Source organism: Bubalus kerabau, chromosome 5 (assembly GCF_029407905.1).
Source record: "Bubalus kerabau isolate K-KA32 ecotype Philippines breed swamp buffalo chromosome 5, PCC_UOA_SB_1v2, whole genome shotgun sequence".
NCBI classification, from domain to species: domain Eukaryota; kingdom Metazoa; phylum Chordata; class Mammalia; order Artiodactyla; family Bovidae; genus Bubalus; species Bubalus kerabau.
The window spans coordinates 9553799-9562999 of record NC_073628.1 but is presented as its reverse complement, the minus strand read 5'-3'; positions in this window follow the sequence as shown (position 1 = coordinate 9562999).

Below are 9201 nucleotides of genomic sequence, written 5' to 3'. Positions count from 1 at the left end.
GAAGTGATGGGACCAGATGCCATGATCTTCGTTTTCTGAATGTTGAGCTTTAAGCCAACTTTTTCACTCTCCACTTTCACTTTCATCAAGAGGCTTTTTAGTTCCTCTTCACTTTCTGCCATAAGGGTGGTGTCATCTGCATATCTGAGGTTATTGATATTTCTCCCAGCAATCTTGATTCCAGCTTGTGCTTCTTCCAGTCCAGCGTTTCTCATGATGTACTCTGTATATAAGTTAAATAAGCAGAGTGACAATATACAGCCTTGACGTACTCCTTTTCCTATTTGGAACCAGTCTGTTGTTCCATGTCCAGTTCTAACTGTTGCTTCCTGACCTGCATACAAATTTCTCAAGAGGCAGAACTAAACAGACATTTCTTCAAAGAAGACGTACAAATGGATAACAAACACATGAAAAGATGCTCAACATCACTCATTATCAGAGATATGCAAATCAAAACCACAAAGAGGTACCATCTCAGGCTGGTGAGAATGGCTGCGATCCAAAAGTCTACAAGCAATAAATGCTGGAGAGGATGTGGAGAAAAGGGAACCCTCTTACAGTGTTGGTGGGAAAGCAAATGAGTAAAGCCACTATAGAGAACAGTGTGGAGATTCCTTAAAAAACTGGAAATAGAACTGCCATACAACCAAGCAATCCCACTGCTGGAAATACACAGAGGAAACCAGAATTGAAAGAGACACATGTACCCCAGTGTTCATCGCAGCACTGTTTACAATATCTAGGACATGGAAGCAACCTAAATGTCCATCAACAGATGAATGGATAAGAAAGCTGTGGTACATATACACAATGGAATATTACTCAGCTATTAAAAAAATGCATTTGAATCAGTTCTAATAAGGTGATGAAACTGGAGCCTATTATACAGAGTGAAGTAAGTCAGAAAGAAAACCACAAATACAGTATGTTAATGCATATATATGGAATTTAGAAAGATGGTGATGATGACCTTATATACAAGACAGCAAAAGAGACACAGGTAGCAGAACCAATACAATATTGTAAAGTAATTAACCTCCAATTAATATAAATAAATTTAGATTAAAAAAATAAAAGTACTGGTTAAAAAAAAAAGAGACACATGTGTAAAGAATAGACTTTTGGAGTCTGTGGGAGAAGGTGAGGTTGGAATGATTTGAGAGAATAGCATTGAAATATGTATATTACCATAGGTCACCAGTCCAGGTTCTATGCATGAGACAGGATGCTCAGGGCCAGTGCACTGGGATGACTCTGAAGGATGGGTTGGGGAGGGAGGTGGGAGGGTGGGTTCAGGATGGGTGACACATGTACACCCATGGCTGATTCTTGTCCATGTATGGCAAAACCACTACAGTATTGTAAAGTAATTAGCCTCCAGTGAAAATAAATAAATAAATTTTTTAATAAAGAGTTTTATTCAATTGTTGGTTCTGAAAATACTTGTTGGGCACATATAACTTAGAAAGGACTTGACTTATTATCGTGGACAGAGATTTAATGAGAAAAAAGTATGAAATCAGATAAAACAGATAGTCCACAAATGCAGTTTCATTGTCACATTGTGATTCTCTACTAGTCCATTTGATTTTTACCTTGGAGGCTCAAGCCTCTGTCACTTGGCAGGATTCCAGAATTATTTTGGGTCCATGTACCTCAAAATCTCCCCATTTGAGGGGTCAAGATACTAGCATTTTCATACAAAACCAAGATTATGAGTTAGATATCAAAGAAGGAGTTTTCGCTTATCTATTTAAAAGTGATTTCTAGGTCTCCAGCAGTGCACCCTTTGTCTATGTCCACTTCACATTCTATAGTTCCTTGCCTTTTGCAATAGACTTTGTCAAATATATTGACATGAACATACAGTTATTTTCTTGTTTAGTCTCTGTAAGTGGTGAATTACACTGGTTCTTTTTTTAAAATTTATTCTTAATTGGAGCATAATTGCTTTACACTGTGATTCAGCCGCACGCGTACCCACGTCCCCTCCCTCGTGAACTTCCTCCTACTCCCTAACCATCCCATCTCTCTGGGTTTTCACAGAGCACCAGGTTGAGCTCCTTGTGTTATACCGCAACTTCCCATTAGCTATCTATTTTATATGGTCATGTATATGCTTCAGTGCTACTCTCAATTTGCCCCACCCTCTCCTTTGCCCGCTGTGTCCACAAGTCTGTTCTCTATGTCTGTGTCTCTATTCCTGCCCTGCAAGTGTGTTCATCAGTACCATTCTCCCTAGATTCCATATATGTCATTAATCTACAATATTTGTTTTTCTCTTTTTGACTTATTTCACTCTGTATGGGACTCCCTGGTGTCTCAGACAGTAAAGTGTCTGCCCACAATGCAGGAGACCCAGGTTCGATCCCCGGGTTGGGAAGATCCCCTGGAGAAGGAAATGGCAACCTACTCCAGTACTCTTGCCTAGAAAATTCCATGGATGGAGGAGCCTGGTGGGCTACAGTCCATGGGGTCGCAAAGAGTCAGACACGACTGAGCGACTTCACTTCTTTCTTTCACTCTGTATAACAAGCTCTAAGTTCATCCACCTCGTGAGAACTGACTCAAATCCATCCCTTTTATGGCTAAGTAATATTCCATTGCATATAAGTACCACAGCTTCTTTATCCATTCATCTGTCACTTCCATGTCCTGAATGTTGGAAATCATGCTGCAATGAACACTGGGGTACATGTGTCTTTTTCAATTACGTTTTTCTCAAGGTTTATCTCCAATAGTGGGATTGATGGTCACTGCAGGCATGAAATTAAAAGACGTTTGCTCCTTGGAAGAAAAGTTACGACCAACCTAGACAGCATATTTGGAGAAGGCAATGGCACCCCACTCCAGTATTCTTGCCTGGAAAATCCATGAACAGAGGAGCCTGGTAGGCTGCAGTCCATGGGGCTGCTAAGAGTCGGACACGACTGAGCGACTTCTCTTTCACTTTCACTTTCATGCATTAGAGAAGGAAATGGCAACCCACTCCAGTATTCTTGCCTGGAGAATCCCAGGGACAGAGGAGCTGGCTGCTGTCTATGGGGTCGCACAGAGTCGGACACTACTGAAGCGACTTAGCAGCAGCAGCAGCAGACAGCATATTAAAAAGCAGAGACATTACTTTGCCAACAAAAGTCCACATAGTCAAAGCTATGGTTTTTCCAGTAGTCATGTATGGATGTGAGAACTGGACCATAAAAAAGGCTGAGCACCTATGAATTGATGCTTTCGGACTGTGGTGTTGGAGAAGACTCTTGAGAGTCCCTTGGGCTGCTAGGAGATCCAACCAGTCAATTCTAAAGGAAATCAGTCCTGAATATTCATTGGAAGGACTGATGCTGAAGCTGAAGCTCTAATACTTTTTTTCTTTTTTTTAAATTTAAATTTATTTATTTTAATTGGAGGCTAATTACTTTACAATATTGTAATACTTTGACCACCTGATGCAAAGAACTGACTCATTGGAAAAGACCCTGATGCAGGGAAAGATTGAAGGCAGGAGGACAAGAGGACAACAGAGGATGAGATGGGTGGATGGCATCGCTGATTTGATGGACATGAGTTTGAGCAAGCTCTGGGAGTTGGTGATGGACAGAGAATCCTGGCATGCTGCAGTCCATGGGATCACAAAGAGTTGGAAACGACTGAGCGACTGAACTGACTGATGGCAGTTTTATTTCTAGTTTTTTAAGGAATCTCCATACTGTTCTCCATAGTGGCTATACTGATTTGCAGTCCCACCAACAGTGCAAGAGGGTTCCCTTTTATCCACAATAGCCATTCTGACCAGTGTCAAAACGGATATATTTTAAAGTGTTAAACTAACCTTCCACTAGAATAAGCCGGCTTGTTCAGGGTATGATGACCTTTTAAAAAGAATACATTTGAATCAGTTCTAATGAGGTGGATGAAACTGGAGCCTATTACACAGAGTGAAGTAAGCCAGAAAGAAAAACACCAATACAGTATACTAATGCATATATATGGAATTTAGAAAGACGGTAATGATAACCCTGTATGCGAGACAGCAAAAGAGACACAGATGTATAGAACAGTCTTTTGTAATTTTTATTTTTTTAATTTTTTAAAATATAAATTTATTTATTTTAATTGGAGGTTAATTACTTTATTTTCTTTTGAATTCTGTGGGAGAGGGAGAGGGTGGGATGATTTGGGAGAATGGCACTGAAACATGTATAATATCCTATATGAAACGAGTCGCCAGTCCAGGTTCAATGCACGATACTGGATGCTTGGGGCTGGTGCACTGGGATGACCCAGAGGGATGGTACGGGGAGGGAGGAGGGAGGAAGGTTCAGGATGGGGAACACGTGTATACCTGTGGCGGATTCATGTTGATATATGGCAAAACCAATACAATATTGTAAAGTTAAAAAATAAAATTAAATTAAAAAAAAAGAACTATACTACAACACAGGGAATATAGCCAATATTTATAATAACTATAAATGAAATATAACCTTAAAATGCTGTGAATAACTACATTGTATACCTGGAACTTATATAATAGTATGCATTAACTGCACCTCAATTTTTTTTAATTTAATTTTTTAAACTTTACATAATTGTATTAGTTTTGCACCTCAATTTTTTAAAATGTGCCACACGTACCCAGCAAAGCACATTTATCCCACATCACCATGACCAGTGTGTCGCAAGAAAACAAAGGTGGGAGGGACTGGAGGAGAGAGCAAATGACACAAACTAACGGGCCTCACGACATAGTGAGCCTGCTTCACAAGCAGCCTTTGTGGGAGCGGCCCAACGCCCGCCCAGGGGAATCAGAGCCTCCTCCCATCCCCAGCACGCTGGAGGTCAAGGGCAGACACGCAGCTGGGCCCGAATGTATGGGGACCCCTGTCCCCTGCATTTTACTGTTCTAGTAAAGCCAACCTGCCAGAAAAGAGGAAGCCCAGTATTACCCATCTTTCAGAGAAAGAATACAGAAGTGAGGGGTAAAACAAAAGCCAGGAAAGAAGGCTAGTCTGCTCTTATTTCAACTGCTAAATAAACCAAAATAATAATTTTCCTTTGCTTTCACCCTAAATCACCACTAACGCTTGAAATAATTTTAATTTCCTACATTTGTTTTGCCTTTTCATTTCACAGACACTTCATTTTTCTCCTTTACCATACAACTTCCACTTTTGTTTTAAATAACGTAAGAACAATCAAATGTGGCCACTTTGAATATTTAAACCTTTGTTATACACAAACTTTGGAAGAAATCTTTTTTTCCTACAAAGTGCAAAGAGAAATAGGAAACAGCCTAACAATGTAAATCACATAGGCAGTTGTAATTTATTACTCATGTCAATCACTTGAAATATTAGAAGGAGAAATCCAGGACTCATATAAAATTCAAATATTGTAACAACTGTGGCAATGAACCTAATTAAAAATCACACCTAAAAAAAAAAAGTTCTAATTCAAAGATACGTGCCCAATGTTCATAACAGCTCTACTTACAAAGTTGTCCTTGTTGTTTAGTCGCAAAGTTGTGTATGACTCTTTTGCAACTCTATAGACTCTAGCCCACCAGGCTCCTCTGTCCATGGGATTTCACAGGCAAGAACACTGGAGTGGGTTACCATTTCCCTCTCCAGAGGGGATCTTCCTAACCCAAGGATCAAAGCTGTGTCTTCTGCATTGGCAGGTGGATTCTTTACTACTGAGCCATCAGGGCATTTGTAATAACAAATAGCATTTATGGAAGCAACCTAAATGTCCATTGACAGAACAATGGATAAAGAAGATGTGATATTAATACATATAAACAAGGGAATGTTGTTGATCCATAAAAAGAATGCAATAATTCCATTTGCAGCAACATGGATGGACCTAGAGATTATCATACTAAGTGAGATAAATAAGGCAGAGAAAGACAAATACTGTATGATATTACTTATATGCTGAATCAAAACTGATACTAATGAACTGGTTTTCAAAACAGAAAGAGGTCACAGACATAGAAAACAAAATTACAGTTATCAAAAGGGAGAGGGTGGACAGAGGAATAAACCAAGAAGTGGGGACTAACATGTACACACTACTATATATAAAATAGATAACCAACAAACATAGCACAGGCACAGGAACCATATTCCATATTCTGTAATAACATATAAGGGTTATTATATAGTTATGGCAACCCACTCCAGTATTCTTGCCTGGAGAATCCCAGGGATGGGGGAGCCTGGTGGGCTGCCATCTATGGGGTCGCACAGAGTCAGACACGACTGAAGCGACTTAGCAGTAGCAGCAGTTCCTTGTTACAATGATCTGTGTTTCTATTGATCAGTTCAGTTCAGTCACTCAGTCGTGTCAAACTCTTTGTGACCCCATGAATTTCAGCACGCCAGGCCTCCCTGTCCATCACCAACTCCTGGAGTTTACCCAAATTCATGTCCATCGACTCGGTGATGCCATCCATCCTCTGTCCTCCCCTTCTCCTCCTGCCCCCAATCCCTCCCAGTATCAGAGTCTTTTCCAATGAGTCAACTCTTCGTATGAGGTGGCCAAAGTATTGGAGTCTCAGCTTCAGCATCAGTCCTTTCAATGAACACCCAGGACTGATCTCCTTTAGGATGGAGTGGTTGGATCTCCTTGCAGTCCAAGGGACTCTCAAGAGTCTTCTCCAACACCACAGTTCAAAAGCATCAATTCTTTGGTGCTCAGCTTTCTTCACAGTCCAACTCTCACATCCATACACGACCACTGGAAAAACCATAGCCTTGACTAGCCAGACCTTTGTTGGCAAAGTAATGTCTCTGCTTTTTAATATGCTGTCGAGGTTGGTCATAACTTTCCTTCCAAGGAGTAAGCATCTTTTAATTTCTATTGATATTCTTTCTTAATTTCTTTAACATCTTTATTACTTTCTTTCAGAACTTGGATTATAGTAGACTGGTGAGGTCTGTTTTGTTATTCATTCTTTCAGAAGTTTCCTCTGAATTTTTACTTTACTTAACTTCCTCTTTCTCTGAATTGAGGAGAAACAGTTATCTATTGTGCTGTTGAAGGGGTGTTTTAGGTGGTAGCATCCCTGGGAAGACTGTGTGTGTCCAAAGTCTTTGGTGCAAAGACAGGTTTATAATGGATGCTAGCCTGTCTTCCCTTAGGGTGTTGAATTTGTTTTGGGGTGACCTAAAGCCTGTCCCAGTGAGGCAGGAATTCTGTCCGCTCCATGCCTGTCAACATGCTCTCATGGACAAGTCTGACATGTCCCCAGTTTTTGCAATAGAAGCCCTGAAAGTCAGGTTTAATCAGGTCCCTTTCCCCATGAGTGCATGCCTGCCCAGAAGAAAGGGAGTACTGAAGCGACAGAGGCCCATGTGCCCACAGAGAAAGCACTGCCTGTGTTGGCATCCACAGTTCTGCTCAGATGCAGCCCAAGGCTGCATCCTTTTCCCTGACGTGTCCATCTCAGAACTTAGTGCACGGCTGCGGTGTGGAGTGCGCAGGCCGGCCATTTGTTGGGCTGGGGCTTGGGGTCATGGCACTGTGGTGGCCACACTGCTTTCCAGTGTATGGGATGCCTCCCTGGGTGTTTTCCCCCGGGATCTCTCTGCCCCAGATCCAGAACTAAACCATGCTGTGGAGTAATTCAGTCTGGGGCCTTGGCCCTGCTCAGATTGGGGAGTGTGGTGAGGAGGCAGGTGCCAGGACAAAGCTCTCTGTCCATCTTCACTGTTGGAGCCAAAACGTGTGCTCCCTTGTGTGTAGGGACACCTCCCTACAAGACATCTCCAGCCCATCTCTGTGTCCCAGTTGTTCTCCCAGCAACCAAGGGGGCTTGTGCCATCCATGCAGGACCCCTGGACTGGGATTTCCAGGCTGTGACTCAACCAGCTAGCTCCCCAGAGTGAGGGTCTGCCCCTGAAGAACTTCTCTTATTTTAAGACTCCTTTCCTGGGCTGGGATCCTGACCCTCTGCCTTTCCTCTGTCCTCCTCTGTTATGTGGAAATCTGTCTTGCATCTTCGGTTGTATAGGAGTTCTTCTGACAATTTCTAGTTAATATTTTGTAAGAATTGTCCCAGATGTTGATGTATTTTTCATGTGTTTATAAGGACAGCTGAGCTCCACATCCTCCTACTATACCACTTTGATCCCTCCCTTCTCTATGACAACTTTTATTTATTAAAAATTTTTTTGCATTAAAATTTTTTTCAATAACTTCATTTTATTAGAAAGAAATATTATGATTGATCCAATAACTTCTCTTTTGATGGACATTTAATCTCTTATACTTCTGAGTTTTTATTATCATTTTTAAATTTATTTATTTTTAATTGGAGGATAATTGCTTTACACAATTGTGTTGGTTCCTGCCATACATCAACATGAATCAGTCATAGGCATATATATGTCCCCTCCCTTTGGAGCCTCTCTCCCACCTCCCACCCCATCCCATCTCACTAGGCTGTCATAGAGCACCAATTTGAGCTCCCTGCATCATACAGCAAGTTCCCACTGGCTATCTATTTTGCATATGGTAATATATATGTTGCTGTTTAGTCACCAAGTTGTGGCTGACTCTTCGTGACCCCGTGGACTGCAGCACACCAAGCGTCCCTGTCCCTCACCATCTCTCAGAGTTTGCCCAAGTTCATGTCCATTGAGTTGGTGATGCAATCCAACTATCTCATCCTCTGTCACCCTCTTCTCCTTTCAAAGTTGTTATATACATTACCATTAGGGGAAAGAAGGAGAGGATGGTAATGTACATGCTGCTGCTGCTAAGTCGTTTCAGTCGTGTCCGACCCTGTGAGACCTCATAGACGGCAGCCCACCAGGCTCACCTGTCCCTGGGATTCTCCAGGCAAGAACACTGGAGTGGGTTGCCATTTCCTTCTCCAGTGCATGAAAGTGAAAAGTGAAAGCAAAGTCACTCAGTCGTGTCTGACTCTTAGCAACTCCATGGACTGCAGCCCACCAGGCTCCTCCGTCCATGGGATTTTCCAGGCAAGAGTACTGGAGTGGGTTGCCATTGCCTTCTCCGGTAATGTACATAACAACTTTTAAATGACAGAGGTTAAATAACAGAAAACATATTACTAGATGCCAAAGGTAGGAAAGGGAATGACAGGAGCAAGGGGAGGTGGCATATTTCTAATAGTACAAAATTAAGGATTCCTGTGGAGAGGGAATTCTTTAGTATCTTGACTGTGGT